Raw genomic sequence first — 18,743 nt, 5'->3', positions numbered from 1 at the left:
TTTAGAGAGATTTTCTGTAAGAAATTGGTATCAATTTAGAGAGATTTACTATAAGAAATCTGAGAAGGAAGCTGAGAAGTACAAGCCCTGGAGTCATCGGCAAGCTGGAAACCCAAGAGATCCCGTGGGATAACTTCCAGTCTGAAGCCAAGGCAAAAGGCAAGAGAAGACCAATGGAGCAGCTCGAAGAAGTCAGGTAGAGAGAAGGACTCTTTCTTATTCAGCCCTTTATTCTATTCAGGCCTTCAACGAATTGGATGAGGCCCACCTTCACTGGGGAGGGTGATCCGCTTTACTTTGTCTAGCACTTGAGTGTCCATCTCATCCAGAGACACCCTCACAGACATACCCGGAAATAATGTTTAACCAAATATCTGGACACCCTATGGCCCAGTCATGTCGACACATAAAATTAAGCATTCAAGGTTGTAGAATGGTAAGAAAGATAAATGTGTAGGTAACTATTATAATGGAATAAGGGAAATGCAGAATTGGAAGAACATACAAGAAGCCGTGAGAGTCCTGGAAGAGAGATACGTCAATCTGGGGTGGTTGGGCCAGGTTTCTAGACGTTTGAGTACTTGAACTGAGGTTTGCAGTTTGGGGAGTGGTTTTCTACATGTCCAGGAAAATGGAAGGGGCACAGGATTCTAGGCCATTTCTCACCCACTTGGTTGCTAACACACTAGTCCAAGTGACCGCTGTGTTCAATATGCTCTCCTACTAGCCTTCGACCTGGCCTCCTTGCTTTGATTTTTGTACTGCTACTATCAATTCTCCATACAGCAGCTAATGGAGGGGCCTTAAATCCATAAGTCAGCCCATGGTACCCCTACTGTTAATGCTCTAGTAATTTGCCATCATATTTGGTAGAAAATTCAAAGTCCTAACACTGCAGTACCCCATATAATATGACTCCCCATTACCTTTCCCACCTAATTTCCTGTGACTTCCCTTTTCTGTTGCTGGTTTCAGCTACACCAAGACCTTTCATGAGTCTGACAACGTGCTTTGACTTCAAGGTATTTGTTTCTACCCAGAACACTTCTGCAAATCGTCATACGGCTCCGTCTCTTACTGCAGCCAGGTCTCTGCTCAAAGTCAGCAGCCTTCAATGGCACAACATTTCTGTTGTCCATTTATTCTGCCTTTTTTAGTTGGTTGGTTTTATTGTTTTGCACATACCTGGAAACCTTCCTGGATGAGATGGTACTTGAGTTGGGTATTGAAGGATGAGAAAGCAGGTAAGAAAGGGGGGGAAGAGAATCCCAGACCAAAGGACCAGCATGGAATGCCACGGTGGAGAAAGGCGGGTGGTTCCCCTGGTGTGGGTGAATAGGAGAAAGGAAGCTAGCGAGGACGCCGGGGCTGTCTGTGGGTACATGAATAATGTACCTGTAGGCCCTGCTGCTCTTGCCCACATCTGCCAGCAGCCCAGCCTTCGTCCTTCATTCAGAGGAGCTGGCCTCACATTTCATGTCTGATAGTGGCATTTCTCAGCCTTTTCCTCCACCCAAGGAGTCTATTTAAACATTTTTTTCTAATACCACTCCCTATGAAACTTTAATACCACACATATGCTGTCTATCTGTTTATCTGCTGTATATGCTTATCTGTGCTTTACACATAAAAATAGGATTTTCTCCTCCTGAGAGCCAGTTTTCACTTCCGTTGAGAATAAATGTTTTATAATTTTCACTGACAGCATGATTTTGTCTCTGTCTTGTCTCCTCTGTCTCTCTCTCTCCCTCAGACATACAGTTTCCAGGGAGCATCTGAATCCCACAGAATACAATATACGTGACAATAATTGAGCCACTGTTGCATAGTAGTAACGAAACTCCCATAAAACTGGAGTGATTCTCCTTCCCTCCCTTACCAATTCTGCCCCATCCCTCGTATATGGACACTTGATTCTACATCCATGCTTCTAAGTGGCATTTGAGACTCTGAAACCTTCCAAGGAATGTCATATATGCGATTTAGAGTTCCACCTTCAGGGATAACTCATCTATTCAGATGCTACTTATCCTCAAGTCACTCCTCTGTCTCCCCATCCCGACCAGGGAAGCGAGCTGAGGACACATGCACAGGCCACAGGAGGAAAGCAAAAAGGTCTCCGAGCAGCTTGCTTGACTACTACACTGCAGCAAAGCTTGTGTATTTTTTAAAAAAATCAGTTTTTCCAGGTGTTGAATGTAAGTATTGAATCACTAAATTGTACACTTGAAACTAACATTGCACTGTATGTTAACTAATTGGAATTTCAATAAAAGCTAAAAAGACAAATACGAATAGAACTAAATAAAAGGAAATATATGCCATGTTTATAATAAAGTAAAAATTAGCTTTTTATACAATATTTACATTTAATATACACAGTTCTATTAAGATTTGTAATCTAGTTTCTAAATTCATGATTGATTTGAGGTAGCAAAATAGAAGGAGAAGAGAAGGGCTGATGATAACAAGGAAAATACAGAAAGGCAGTGCAAATCCCATTTACTAATATGAAAGCACATCAGTCTAGGACCAGTTAGTACAGGGGCAAGTGGTCCCTGTTCTTTACTGGTGTTTATAATGTTGTTCCTAAATGATCACATGACCTTTTATTTAGGAAAAAAGAGAATATGAATTGTGTTTTCCAAAGCTTCCAACTAAGACCATTAGAATAAAGTTCTTTGCTTAAAATAATAAAGCTTCATCTAACTGGAAAATTTAGCTACCCATAAAGACTTACTTCCATGAGGATCCTGGATAGCATCTGGTTTTAATAATTGCAGGAGCTGTCACATGTAAACAGAAGCATGGTGTTCAAAGGTTCCATGATACAAAATATAGCCTGTGCTCATTTTGAGTAATGGTGTATAGTATGAGCGACTCTGAAATGAAAAAATTAAGAGAGTATTGGTTCACATGTCCAAAATTTTAAAAATATAATCCCATATCATAAGTAGCTTCAACACTGGTCAGCACATGCTGTGATAAAAGCTTAACTAATTCCCTTGATGGGGATGATGGAAACTAAATGTGTACAGAGATTGGCTTATATCAGTACAGGTAAGTGAGTTACTGAGTGATGGAGCCATGTTGTGTAGCTAGCAGAATTGTGTTCAGCTGAAGCACTTTATCAAGAAGAGTGTTGCCTGCAGAGATAATAAGCCATTAGGATAAACTCACTTCCACCTAATCTAATACCTGAGCTTCGCTGAGAGCATGATAAAGCGATGCCTTCCTGGCGGCGGCAGCAGCGGTATGATGATCAGCACCAAGGGCTGTGGGATCAAGAACCAAACCAGATCAGGTTGTTGAATAGGGCCGGCTGACGTGGATGGGGTTGGGGTGCAGACACATCCTGAGCCCCCAGATTATCCCGTATATCTACCTGTATTTTCAACCGAAAGATGACCATCAATTTAGTCACAAAGGTGGGTACTTTTCTCTCCCTTCTTTTCCTTTTCTTTTCTAACCAATCACCCAGCTTGTGTCAATGAACTTTTCGCAGGATCGATGGAGTTAGGCAACATGAGAGTGATTGAATTAGCTGCTCTCAAAGAAACAGACTGAGAGTGTAAAAATATAATTGACTGAAAGCAAAGCTTTAAAAAAAAAAAAAAAAAAAAAAAAACCTTTCTTAACATAAGGTCGTCTGGCGAAAGCCAGGAGGGAGTGTCAGAGTCTCAAGGGAGAGTAATTGTGGGTGAAGAAAAGGAAACTGATCCACAGGGAAAGAGCGTGGCACCAGTGGTTCTCTTTGCCCTCTGTTGCTTCCTTCCATGGCCTGGGCAGCCACCTGAGGCGTCCTCCAGCCTCCTTGTGGACACGAGGCTCGGGAGGCTCTTCAGAGCTCCTCTATTTGGAGGAGCAAGGGGGAAGCTCACATTGATTAAACCATTTGCCCTGTTTCCTTTATTTCTGTTTAACCATGACAACTTTAAAAATAAAAGCATAGACTTAAAATATTTTTAAATCTTGGAGGGTCATTCTTAGGTAGGCAATCCTTGAATTCCAAGCAGTGAATTTTAAGAGGTAATTTCAGGGATTAATATGTTGAAAATGCAGATTTGGAGGCCATTAAGTTCACCTTTCTTAAAACTCTCTTTTTCCTGATTTACACAATTAATTTCTGGTTCTTTCCTATCTCCCTGACGATTCCTACCAGCTGTGTTCACTTTTTTCCTTGTCAGAACCCACGTCGTGCATTCCTCATGGTTGTAGCCTTGGCAACTCTTCCCCTTCTCACTCTAAATACTCTGTCTTGGGGGTTTGGCCTTATTTCATGGATTGAACTATTATTCATATTCTATAAGAATTCTATATGAAAAAAAAAAGAATTCCATATGAAAAGAAAAAGTGTTTTCCAAAGAATAGTCCTTACACTAACAATCCTGGTTATAAGAGAAACTGGAAATGAAATAGCCCTCTTTATGTTATTCTATGATATGGAGATTCTATAGTCGTTTCTATAGCATTCTATAATGCTTTCCCAGAAAGCATTTTACTTAACCTTTGTTCGACCATGCTGTAACTGAGTGCAGAGAGAACAGAGGACTTATAAACTCTCTCCATCATGATGAATGACCTGCCAACATCCAGTAAACAGAAGTTACTCTTAGTGATGCACTGTAGCACAGTGACATGGCATTGCCATTTTGGTCTTTATTTAGGTGAAAATGTTATTTTGAAAATTCAGAACTCCTCTAATTTTTTTCATCATTAAAACTAAAGATTTAACACACTTTTAGCTAAAAGTTATGTGACTTTTAAAAAAAATATGTAAAAATATAAATGTATAAAAATAGAAACTCAGCGGATAACCCAGGAGGGCCGAGACTTTTCTACTCTGCTTACACAGATGGCCAAGATGGTGGTTTGGTGCTTGGGTCTTGGTAATTCATGGGATGGGATCCTCCTACATCTTTCCACCTTCTATTCCCTGGGTGATCTCTGTCAAAACTGAACCTGTTTCTCTTTCAAGTAGCAGGGGCCCTGAATCAGAGCTGAGGAGGACCAGACTCACACCTGGCTGGCTGCCAGACCAGGTTGGAATTCCTGTCCCTATCAGGCTGCCGGGGACTTGGAGCTGGGACTTGAGCTCCTGCCTTTGGATCTGCTTCTCACCCCACCCCACCCTCCAAGCGGGATCTAACTTGCCCTCATGCACACCACCACCCATGTTTGTGACTAGAGAGAATCAGACTGGAGGGAGAAGAAGGAGGGAGGACAGAAGGTGAGGGGACAAGAGGGAAAACCATGTGAGAAGGGTAAGGAGGGACGGGAGAGGGGAAAGGAGAGGAGTTGAAAATAAGCTGCTTCCAGAAATCTTACACAGACTTCAAATGAGCCTGTCTCTTGTTTGAGAACTTAGAGGGTTTTTTTTTAAACAACCTTTGCGTTTGTCGTCTGATTGACTGGTTAGTTTGGATTTTTGTGTGTTTGTTGGTTTGTTTTATTTGACTTATTTAATTTTAAGAGTTGTTTTGTTTCGCTGCCCGGACTTCAGGAAGCCGTCCCTGACGCGCCATCTGAGGAAAGTCCTCACTAACGCCCCACACTGCTTGGCTTGCCCTGATCCCAGCACGATGGCTTTGTTTGCTGTTTGTCTGGTTTGCCATGTCTCTTGTTAATTTAAACCATCGGGACGGAAGGGACAGGTCTCTTTTGTTTTAACGGCATGCATTCACCAGAAAATAATCTCTTCTACATGTAGAATCCTGCACATGGAAATTCTCAAGACCCAATATGTCAAGAGTGAGAGGAAAGTACAAAATACATGTTCACTGTCTTTTCTGACAATTCTTCTTGTGAACATGTGGGTATAATTGTGGCTCAATAAAAGATGTGCTCAAATTATCTCTCTTTGGTCCTCCCTTTGAAATACTCCCTAATTGATAGCACATTTGCTCAGCCACTCTACTAGGTAGTTACTACTTAAAAACTGGAGAATTTTTAAGAGTTAGCTGAACATCTGGGAACTGTGAAAACTGGTTTTGGCTGAACTCTTTGTTTTGTTCCGGAGGGTTTTGGGGTTTTTGTTTTTTGTTTTTTGTGTATACAATTACACTTGCATCCAACTTTTACTAAACCTGAATATCAAGGAATTTTACCCATAGCACTCTTACTTTTTTATCACAGAACCCTAGAAATCTAAACATTGATCCTTCCTGCTTGTCTCCAGCCCATATCCGAGTCCTGCCATTTATTATATTCTTCTGGTATAACACTTTAATCCATTCATAGCTTTGCTTATATCACCTTTTAATTTATTTATGCATTCATTCATTCTTGTGTTCAACAAAATTTTTTTTTAAAGATTTTATTTATTTATGTGACAGAGAGACAGCCAGCGAGAGAGGGAACACAGCAGGGGAGTGGGAGAGGAAGAAGCAGGCTCCCAGCGGAGGAGCCCGATGTGGGACTCGATCCTGGAACGCCGGGATCACACCCTGAGCCGAAGGCAGACGCTTAACAACTGCACTACCCAGGCGCCCCTCATGTTCAACAAATATTTACTGAGTTGCCTTGGAACCACTAGAGATAAAAGATGAATAGTGTTTCCTGCCCTCAAGAAATTTACTATGGGGAAATAGTCAAACTATCCATTACAATACAGTGTCATAAGTGCTATTTAATCATTCAAGTCATTTCTGAGCTCCTACTCTGTCCCAGTGCTGTGCAAAGCAATAAATCGACATATAGAAGGAACATCTAATGGGGGAAGGGGAGGTCTTCCAGAAGAGGTGATCCCAAATTTGGTCCTCAATGATGAAGAGGCTCTAACCAGGGAAGTCGGAAGCAGAGGAACAGGGAGGGATTATTATGTTCAAAGCAGAAGGAGAAGCACCTGAAAAGTTTGAGAAGTAAAGTAGATCTGCGAAGGGCATTGCAGGCTCTCAGCTTTGGCCAGGAACTGAGTGTCATAGTAGCACTTATCAAACATATGTTGAGTGAAGGAGTAGAGAAGAACAATGTGGTAGAAGCAAGGAGGAAAGAAATCTTAAGTAGCCTTTAAGTCATGCTAAGAAGTTTGGACTTCATCTTAGGAGACCATTGAAAAGAATGTTCGGATGGACAGGGCTGAGAATAGGGGCACAAAATAGATGTGATCAGACTTGTATTTTAAGTTTCTCACTTTGGTCTTATCATCAAGATTGATACAGGCAAGAGGGAAGGCAGGGAGCCCAGGAATGAGGCTATTGCTGTAATCTAGATCTCAGTAACCCAAAATGTGGTCCTGGGCCAACAGCATCATCTACATCACCCAGGAGCTTGTTATAAATGCAGAATCTTGGGGCGCACCAAGATTGAGTCAGAGTTTTCATTTTAAAAAGTTCACTCAGCAATTCCAATACATATTAAAGTTTGAGGTGCACTGATCTAGACTTAATTATGTTAGTGGTAGCAGGGCTAAGAAGAATGGGAAGATTTAAGAGGTACTTCACTGGAACAATCAACCAGACTTGGTGAGCTAATGGATGTGGAGAAGAGGGTAGCTGAGCAAGTGTGGTTCTCTCTTAAGTGGGGGAAAAAAAAAAGTTGGAGAGAGAGCTGGTACTGATCTCTTGGGCCTGTACTTTAAAAAATTGATTTGAAATCTATTCATAGAAGTAATAAAATTGTTATATAGCTAATCTCTGCTCTGAAAACTACAGCCAGGGGAATGCTTAGAATTATAACATAGGAAATATTATGGAACCAAAGACATCTGCTCAGTAGGGTAGCACTTTTTAGATTACATCCTACCTCAAAACTTCTCTCTTTATGGCAACATATTAGAGACTGAAATAACACTGTCTTAGTTTAGGTTAGCATGAGTCTAGCAGATCAGAAAGGGAGAAAGGAAAGGAGATTGCCTGAAAGAGACAGAGACAGAGACCAAAGACTTTTTCAAGTCACAGCTCCAGCCACCATTTGGTAGAGTCTGTTGGAGAAAAGTGAACTTCCTTATACATAAAGGTCACATAAATTCTTTTTTTTAAAGATTTTATTAATGTATTTGAGGGGGAGAGAGTGAGCACAAGCAGGGGTAGGAGCAGAGGGAGAGGGAGAAGCAGACTCTCCTGCTGAGCAGGGAGCCTGACGCTCGATCCCAGGGCCCTGGCATCATGACCTGAGCTGAAGGCAGACGTCTGTTTAATCAACTGAGCCACCTGGGCGCCCCTACAAAGATTCTAAACCTAAGTAAATTTTCCTTGAAAGTGTAAGGGAATCAATAAGTTACCTAACAATTTTGAGTGCCAACTATGTGCCAATCACTGCCTATTCACCCTATTTCATCTCATTAAGTCTTAACAATTCTGTAAGGTAAGTATTTCCCTTCCCCCTCTTTTAGTGAAGGGGACTGAGTATCATCAATGTGAAGGTGTTTGCTGAAGGCAGATGAGCTGACTGGAACTTCAACTGAGAATTCCAGCCCAGTCTATCCAGGCTTTTCCTCTCATGCTGTGCTGCCTTTTAAAACAGACAACTTTTTACATTTGACAAAAGTCCTTAAAAGGAACCAACATTCCAGCACAGAAGAAGTGGGACATAAACACCACACACAGAGATACACAACCAGCCCAAGAAAAGAAGGGGATACAGACCAAAGTCAGAAATATTCCCCTTTGCCACAGAGCTAAGAATTCATCAATTCCCTAGAGTGAGGATTAGAAAAGTTAACACCAGACCCATAATGTATTTGTATTTATATTCACACATATTTATATTCATACATATTATTGTATTTTATTAGCTTCATGTCCACATGTTGCTATCATTCGTTCTTGTACATTCAGTTATTCTCAACACTGCCTTTTATTGTCTTTGTGTTGTCAATGTAATGCAAGGCCTTTGATTTAATTAAATGAGGTGAACATAATTGACAACTAGAGCCAGGAGTTTGGAACGAAGTGAAAACTGAAGGATGCCTTTGTAAGGTTAATGCTTGTCTGTGCCAGAGGTTACAAAGTCACTCAAATTTTGAGCACATTTTAAGGCAAGGCATTGTGGAAGATACAAAAATCAATAAACTGAGTTCTGCCATCAAGCTCCTAGCAATCTACGATGAGAGACTCAACATATTTAGTAATAAAAATAGTAAGAGAATATGTTAAGTACCATATGTGAAGCAGAGATAAAATGAGCTAGAAAAGTGAGAGTTTCCATTACAATGGCTGCGTAACAAATTATCCTGAGACGTAGCATTGTTAAATACCCATTTATTACTCTGTGGTTCAGGAAATAAGACAGGGCATAGCAGGGACAGTTTGTCTCTACTTCATGAAGTCTGGGGCTTCAGCTGGATGGCTTGAAGCTTAGGGGCTTGAATCTACTGAAGGTTCATTTGTCTGCATATCTGGCAGTGGACGCTGCCTAGACGCAAAAGGCTGGCGTGCCTGAACAGCCGGGCCTCTCAGGCATCTCACGCTGTCTTTTTCTGGTCCCTCTACCTGGTCTCTCTGTCTTGGCCTTTGTGTTGAGAGAGAGCAGCGGGTGGAAGCTGTATGGTTTTTTCTAATCCAGCCTCACTTAAAAGTCGCTTCTACCACATTGTTGGAATCAATTCACTAGGGTTAGCCCGTGTTTAAAGGGAAAGGAATTAGACGCTACCTTTTGTGGGGGAAGAGTCAAAGGATTTGTGTGTTCTACAAACACCACACAGGAGATCAGGGAGCGTTCATGGAAGGACCACCGTTCGGGCTGGCTGCTGAAAGATGAATGTAATTTGAAATAGCAAAGGTAAGATAAGTGGAAGTAAACACTGGGATCTGTATCAGTAGGTAAACCGTGCAACATACAGACTGATAGTGCATTGGGAGTACGGGCAATAAGCCTGAAGACATAAATGGGCTCAAGGTGTGGCAGGAGTTAAGCACCAAGCTAAGGAGCATGGATTTGATTCAGCTGGGAGTGGAAAGCTATTGTGTTTGTGGTTTTCAACGCTGGCCACCACTAGAATCATCTGGGGAGGCTTAACAATACCCATGCCTGGATCCCACCCCCAAAGATTCTAATTCAGTTGTTTTGGAATATCGCCTAAGCACCAGGACCTTGAAAGCTTCCCAGGTGATTCTTCTGTCAGCCAAGACTGAGAACCAGTGCACTGAAGGCGTCTGAGGACAGAAGCTCTGATCAGAAAGCAGTTTGCGTGCTCTCTCTGGGAACCAGTAAGTAGTTTACGGCAGAAACAGTCTGTTTTCGTTTGTTTTCCCGTGTTCCCCAGAGCTAGACTTACGGCTGTTTGAATGGGGTGACACGGGGGTCAGTAGTCCTGACTCCATTAAAATCTGGGCTACTCCTTTTTACCATTTAACATGATAGTTTTAATGTAATCTTTCAGGGAAGAGGGGAGATCCTATTGCTGTGTTAGCTCTCTCCAAGAACCAGGCCTTCTGAGGAGCTGCCACTCAGGTACCTGGGTCCTGGCGGATCTGACTTAGCTCTGAAAATGTAGTTCTTATTCAGTAATCTTTATACCAACACTTGTATCTGCTCATGCCAGGGAAATGGCCAGCGTTACCAGGTTTTAGAACTTCTAAAATCCTAGGCATTTTTTAAAAGGCCATCAGAATCCGCACCTTTCCCTACCTACCTTCCCACCTAGCCCTGCATTCTAAGAATGAGAGGTAGGTGTTTGTCCTAAGTACTCATGGCAGAGACAACTACTGGCATAAAATGAGTATATTCCCAACAGAATGTCAATTGGAAATTTGATAAATGGAAACATTGGATACTGAATTCTCAAACCATCAGTGTTACCTTGGGTCATCCTAATATTCCATATCTTAGCGGTACAAAGAAATCATTTCATACCTCGTATATGATATATCAATTTGTGTTGAATGTACATTCAGCTACATAATTGTATTTATTACTCAGTTCCACAAGGGAGGTCTTATTATCCCCACTTCACAGGTGAGGAAATGAGATTTAGAGGAATTGTGACTTGTGCAAGGTCATAGAGCTAGTAGGTAGCAGACTGAAATTGAATACAGCCATTCTGATTCCAAATTTAGTGTTTTTCACACTGTACATAATTTATGCTTTGAGAGAGTTGGAGCATAATCTCTTTCCATTGTATCAATCTCAGAAATTTGGGCACTTAAACATTCCTATTTCCTTGAATATAGTTTTTATGTTAAACCGTTTTTAGAAAGCTCATATACATTTTCAACATATGTACCTTGTGAAGTAATGAGATATGTAAATTTACTGTGTGCTTTACAAATCCTTTTTATTTGACTTTTATTTATCACTTAAATGTCAAAGGATGCCTCATATTTATTATATACTGAATTTTTGGTCAGGTGGGGAATGTGCATTCATTTTGTTGGTTTTATTCTAATTTCTCTTCAGCCTCTAACTTCGACTGATCTTTTCAAATCTGCAACTATACCTTCGCTTACCCCATCCCATTGTTCTAATTTATCATATCAGGTCTCCTAAGGGTTCGTTTTACAAAGCATTTTTTTGAAAACCTGTTAAGTGCCAAGAACTTTGGGGAAACAATGATTAGTAAGATTGCAAGGCCTTTCCAAATTGTCTCTCTTTTTCTGGAGGTACAATGACAAGAAGTGCATGAAGCAGTTCAGGTGAGGCCATAGCATTTTGTGTGCAAGGGAATGATAACATCTTATGTCCCATGTTTATCCCTATTATACCCACTTCTTGGCCTTCTTGCTCGTCAAGTTGTACAATTACAACAAATAGCCTTCAATTCACTTTAAGTAATTTTCTAATAAGATATTAATAGATCAAACTGACCTTCTTGTAAATCATAATTTCCAAATCTTACAACTTTAATTTTTATTTGTTCCTTAATGAATATTCTTACCTTTTCCCATACTAAAACTACTCTGTCACTTTACCCACTAACATAGCCTTATATATCTTGTTGGATTTAGCTCCATATGCATAGAATTCAATTATCTACAACATGACTTTTATCTTCAGACTTACAAATGGCACTGTGCTCCCACTTCCTCATCATTACCATTTATAAAATATTCAATAAGACAGATCTTGACACCAGTATTATTCATGTGTCAGTTTTGCTGAGTGGACATTGAGATTTTCTGTGAAGTGAAAAATACTCTTTGGAGTGATAGACATTAAGAAAAAAAATTTTTTAAATGTTACAGTTAAACCAGAAAGTAGAATCAAGTTTGCAGAAGTCATCTACCAACTAAAAATCACCATTACAGTAAGCTTTGACTTACTGATTATCAAGATGAATATGAATGAGTGTCATATCTATCATATCTTTATATGCTTTACCGTTGGCTTTTGCATGCTGGAATCTTCCTAAATTCTATTTGTTAGAGTTCCTAATAGCAATAATTGTAGAATCCCTTGATAAGAAAAACAAGAACCTTAAATAAATTATCAAAAATGTATTAGAGTCTTTGGTATTCAAGGAAATGCTCCTTGAGATCCATTTCTGATAACCAAAAGTATAATTAATTTCATAGGTTGAATTGGAATTCAGAGGAGGTGCCATAGTACCTCCCACTTTGGTCACAAATTCCTAAGTCACATCAAGGGACCTCAGACTCTAAGATTCTGATCTTGCTGCTCTTTTTTTTTTCTGGCCCCAACATCATGGCTTGTTCACCCTTGCAGGCTCCCGTACTCTTCACCTTCTCTTCTATCACCACAAGCCATCCAACAGTGACTGCCCATTGACTTCCACCTAGTTTCTATTGCCAGTCTTCACCCATCACGTTCTTCCCACCAACCTGGTATAGAGATAGTCAAGAGACCAAGTTCTGACTTTTGGTCTAGAGTTCTAGTCCTGATTTCGCCAATTATTTCTATGAGCTTTTATTCTCTCGTGAATCTATCACTGTCTCTTCATTGTGAAGTAAAAGGAATGTACGAATAGTTGCTATACTTCCTGTTAGCTCTACATGTTCTGCTTTTCTGATTAGGTGTTAGATAGAATGAAGGAGAGTAGAATCGGCAAAAGAAATGTGTATTTCTTTTGGGAAGGGAAATTTTACTGTAGTCCTGTTGCTGAATCAAGTCTGTCTTCCAACTTTCCCCAATATTCATCTGATTGGATATACTGACAAATGAAAAAATAGTTGCAAGGGTTAAATATAGCATGCTAGGGAATTGCTCTATTATGTTGGGTAGCTATGTAGATGTGAGAGATCGCGCCCTCCATGAGGAAATATGGAATTTTTCGGTGACTCTAAATTCAAATTAAATTTAAAAATACGTATTCCATGAAATTGGGGAATCACCATTGGTAAAGGGTTATGACACCCTGATCCAGCTAAACTAGCCAGCGCAGTCCCCAATTGTGCCATAAACATGTCTAACTCCTTGACCACTGAAATGCCTTCTCCCCTCTTTTTTCTACTTATTTAAAGTTCTGTTTCATCTTCAGGACTTTGTTTGAATTCCAGTGTTTTATGTAGGAAGATATTTTTTAACTGCCCAAACCCAGAATAACCTCTTACTCCTTTAGAATTGCCAGAGCATGATCATCTGCTCCGCTAATTTTGCACTGACCTTATGTTGCCATTTGTTTTTATTTATCTTTTGATGAATGTATTCTGTCTTTCAAACTAGATCTTAAGCTTATAAAGGACTATGTCGTGGCTCTCTGTGTCCACAGCATCTGGCTCAATGCCCAGCACACAATTGACATTAATAATGTCACCCAATAAAAGCTTATTAGTGGTAATGGCATATAATTCCATGAGAATCACTTAAATATTATTGACTGCATATTACTTGACAGATGTATTGTCTGACTTTTATTTGGCAAGAACACCATATCTTCATGCATAAGGAAGCTAGCCTTGCGGCCCTGAACACCAGTTACAGATGGCCAGACGTGGAGTCAATTGAACATTTGCTATGGACGTGGCAAGTGTTTAGTAACTGTCAAAATGCTTGCCTTAATCCTTTCAGGCTTCTGTAATACAATACCACACACTGGAAAGCTTATAAACAACAGAAATTTATTTTTCACAGTTCTGGAGGCTGGAAATCCAAGATCAGAATGCCAGCATGGTCAGATGAGAGCCCTCTTTCGGGTTGCAGATTGCTGACCTTTTGCTGTATCTTCACATGGTAGAAGGGGCTAGGGGTCTCTGTGGGATCTCTTTTATAACACATTAATTGCATTTATGAGGGCTGTACCCCTTTCACCTGATCACTTTCCAAAGACCCCACCTTCCTAATACCATCACCTTTGGGATTAGGATTTCAATATATGAATTGGGGTTGGGGGACAAAAATATTCAGACTGTACAATAATGAGCTAGTAGATATCATGGAACTTTTATGTGGTTTTAATCCTGGAGGCAGTAAATGTCATTAAGAGCCCTAACTAAATATCTTTACTATGTTAATAAAAGGGATATATAAAATAATCATAGCTTATGCTTTAGAATATTGTATGCATATTTACTTATTTAATATTTACAACAACCCTTTGAAATAATATTACTTTCCATTTTATAGAAGTAATATTTCTCATTTTATAGATGAGGAAACAAGACACCAAAAGGTTAAGTAACTTACTCAAGACTGCACAGCTAATGAGGGAGAGAGGTGGGATTTGAACGTGGGCAGCCTGATTCCAGAATCTGAAACTATTATGCCATGAAATAAGTTGGTTTCTTATAGTCTATAATGCCTGGGTAGATATGAAGCCATAGGATTTATTTTAATTAAAGAAATTTGAGCATCAGGTGGCTTTACCCAATAGGAATAAAGACCACATGAGAACTGAAAAGGCCCAGTGAGGAAATGCATCACACTAGCTCAAGGTCAGCCTGTCTACTCAATTCCTTTTCCGTCTTTAAGTTCTTTTCCACTAGTGTGTAAGCGGAAGTGGGAGCTCCGACTGAGGTGAAGAGGGTCTTTCATCTTCCAAGCGGGGGGACCACTTGGGAAAGCAGGCTGATGAGAACTGCAGGGGAGCTGAGCCATTTTAAAAACACATGAAAGCAAGAGCTTAAGAGAATTTTTATGAGGATGGCAAAGTCGAGGGTGTATGCTCATGTTCGCATGCAGGAAACGTGGGTTAAAACTGATCAGTGATTAAAATTCCTTAGACCTTTAAAATGCAAATGATTTGAAAAATGTCATAGTTTTGAAAAGTAAGCATTCTCATTTATGGGAGTTACAACATGGTACTTTATTCCAAAGAATATTTGAAGTTGCTTGAAAATCGCTAGAGCTCCAAAATTATTGGATAAAAATATTGCCTGCCGGGGGTTGGGAAGGAATTCCATTGGTTTCTCATCCTGATCTTTTTATTCTTAAGAAAGCAGGGGGGCAATGAAACTTTGCTTTTTTACCCTTTGTGCAGAAAATGGTTTCAGTGGAAATTGGGGAGACAGTGTCACAGGCTTCTGTTTTTCAGAGCAGTAAATTCTAACTCCCTGTCCTGATTTCTTGGTGATTGAAGTCAGGCACACATATTTTCAGTGACACCCATTTTTTTCTTTGTCCTGAGCTGGCTGCTGCAGTTTCTCTCACTAATGCGTGCTGCCTGCCAGGTTCTTCAATATGAGTACTGAATTCTCTGGCTCTCTCACTGGGACCTTCTAATTACAAGGCTAAGTTTGAAGATTTCAACTTATTTTGGCACACAGGGTGGTGATTCAAGATTTAATTCTCTCCTCAGGCTATCTAATTAATAAAACTCTCTAATTTTTGTCAGGATACATTCAGCAGGGGTTTAAATAACTAGTTCTCAAAGAGCCCTATTTTGCTATTGTCAAAAACTGTTCTTTAAATGTGCTAAAAATATCCCAGGATACAGTAAAGGGAATGCACAGCTTCCTCCCCTTGTGAAGATATGGTGAGTTCCTTTTGCATTTGGCTGTTTTAAATATATGTCAAGAAGAGTAGGAGGAAGGAGGAGTGGAATTTTTGGCACCAAAAACTACGGGGCTCAAGGGACTAAAGATGTGCCTTCTCCCTCTATAGGGATTGAGAAAATAAGGAGTTTAAATGCCTATGCTTATCCTTTTTTTCCCTTTTTCTTTCTCTCATGTAAGTCTGCATATTCTACCTGAAAAATGAATTTCATCACAAAATGAATCCAGTTGGATTGCATTCTTCTTCCAAGAAATAAGGTAGGGGATTTTCCCTTTAATGTGTTTTAATTAAATTCTACCATGATTATAGCAGTCAAAGGTAGGCTATCCAATAGATTAGTGACAAGAAACAGAAATTACATATGAGGGTCAAAGAGTATTTTCCTTGTAAGAAATTACAAGGAAGGTCAAGCTATTTTGAAAATATCTACATGATAAGCAGATTCCCAAACCCCAGTTATGATCTACTTACAGAATGATATACTTTGTACAGTTTCAGTGAAACAAACAATTGTATCTCTAATTCACTGCCTTGAAATTTTTCCTCGTGTATTTTGTGTTTTAAATCTTAGGAAAAGAATTCATTGTTCAACGAATATTTGTTGATCATTTTATATGTGCCAGACAGTGAAATTTGGCTCATGTATTTTTATTTCAGAAAAATAATGTATTTGTTCATTCAGTGAGTATTTATGAGCATCTTCTATGTAACAGACAATGTTCTAGGTGCTGAGAAACAGCAGAAAATGAAACAGACAAAAATCTGTTCCTTCCTAGAGTATGCATTACAGTTGTGTAGACAAACAACAAAAAAAGTAAGCAAATATACACTATTTTAGATACTGACAAATTCTAAGGAGAAAAATAAAATAGGTACAGAGAATACAAAATGTCCTGGGAATTGTAATTTTAGAGAGGGTGGTAAGAAAAGGTCTACAGAGGAGTTGATAGTTGCATAAAAGCTGGAAAGGGATGATATTAAGGGGAAGAATGTTCCAGGCAGGAGGCCAATGCAAAGCCCTCTGAAGGTGGGACAAGCTGGGCAGATTTGAGGCACATTGAGGAAACCAACATGACTCGAGCAGGGTGAGCAGAGAGGTGAGAGGATGAGTCAGAGAAGTATGGGGGCCCAATCATGCACGGTTTTACACATCATTATGAGGATGTTGTCTTTTCTCAGAGTAAGATTTTTGAGTAAATGAAGGTTTGAGGCAGAAGAATGACATGATCTGACAAGTTTTAACAAGATTGTCTGGCAGCTGCACTGAGAATAAGGTGAAGGTAGGATCAGAAGAGAAGCAGGGAACTAGATTACAGATTGTTGCAACAATCCAAGTGAGAAATATGATACATTGGACCAAAATAGTATCATGGGAGGTGGTGAGATGTGGTCAGATCTGTGGGTGACCAGAAGTGATAGTATAGACAGTGTTTTTCCTAGGAGTTTTGTTGTAAAAGTAATGAGAACAGTGAGACAGCAGAAGCAGGAAGAGGATAAAGAAAGGGTTATTTTGAACTGTGAGAAATATTACCATGTGTGTACTCATGATAATGATCCAGTAGGGGAGGGAAAATTGATGATAAAACCTTAAGTAGGCAAAAGAGGGTGGAAATAATGTACAACTGGAGAGGTTGGCGTTGGTGCGAGGACAACTTATGAGCACAAATGCAGGTAGTCAAGTAGACACAGCAGGGAAATGAGGAATTTCTATTTTGATTACATGTATTTTTTCAGTGACATAGGAAGCAAGGTGATCCACTGTCAGTGGGGATGGGGAGAATACTTGAAGTTTTGACGAAAGAGGAGAGGCCTGAAAGTTATCTGGAAGAGTGGGAGAAGGAATTAGTCAGGGGACAGGATGCTGTGCATCCTTAGGAGCCCTCTGAAGTGAACTGAAAGGGTGACCAGTCAGCACAGATCTGTATCTTACTCATGCCTGTGCAGCAGAATGTGCAGGCATGCACCAGAAGGAGAGATGGATTTAAGCGGGCTTATGGTTTAGCCAGGGGAGTAGGATAAAGCTAAAGAGGGGCAAGTGAGTTGTAGGTACATGCAAGGGCTGATTATAATAATTGATCATGGAGTTTAAGATGTTGATTTTGATCACTAGAGTGGTGTCCATCTCAAAATGCTATATTTTTGTGTATTTTTCCAGTGTTTGTTTCATTCCTTTTTTTTCATTCAGTAAGTTAAAACTCCCCAACTTTGAATGGACTTGCCCAGAAAGCAGTGACTTCCCTAATTTTAGAAGTTTCTATGCAGGGGCATCTGGGTGGCTCAGTTGGTTAAATATCTGCCTTCGTCTGAGGTCATGATCTCAGGGTCTTGGGATTGATCCCTGCATTGGGCTCCCTGCTCAGTGGGGAGCCTGTTTCTCCCTCTGCCCATCCCCCATTCTTGCTCACATGTGCTCTCTCTCTCTTTCTTAAATAAATAAAGGAAATCTAAAAAAAAAAAAAATAGAAGTGCTCATGCAAAGATTGAGCAGGTGTTTTGTGTCAGATATTTAAAAGAATTCATGCTTCAGAAAAATGTTGGACCAGAACATTTTTAAGGGTTTCCTGGGGTTCAACTCTGGTATTCTATGATTATCTTAGGGATTAACTGTGCACCTGTTATGTGCAGTTCCCTGTAGGACATACTATGGGACTTACAAAGGTACATTTGGTATATTCTCTTACCCCAGGATGGTTATAATTCAGTAGCTTTTTAAAGTAAGTTTAGAATATATACATACTGAAACTTAAGTATTTAGTAGATGATAAAAATTGACACTTATTAATGTATTAGTTCTGCTCATATGCAAGGGCCATGGTGGGCTCACCTCATGTTTGCTCTGACCCTATTACATCATCGCTAAACTCCAGGTCCCAGCAATCTTGCCTCCCAAAAACCTACATCAGAGGAAGAAATAA

At 40.0% G+C, this 18,743-nt stretch overlaps 1 pseudogene; it reads right to left on the bottom strand.

Moving 5' to 3' along the window:
* LOC125281122 (FAU ubiquitin-like and ribosomal protein S30) overlaps window positions 1–18,743 on the bottom strand; it is a 68,996-nt pseudogene that overhangs the window by 6,826 nt on the left and 43,427 nt on the right.

Source organism: Ursus arctos, unplaced genomic scaffold (genome assembly GCF_023065955.2).
Source record: "Ursus arctos isolate Adak ecotype North America unplaced genomic scaffold, UrsArc2.0 scaffold_3, whole genome shotgun sequence".
Taxonomy (NCBI): Eukaryota; Metazoa; Chordata; class Mammalia; order Carnivora; family Ursidae; genus Ursus; species Ursus arctos.
This window is presented reverse-complemented; position numbering and strand designations above follow the sequence as displayed.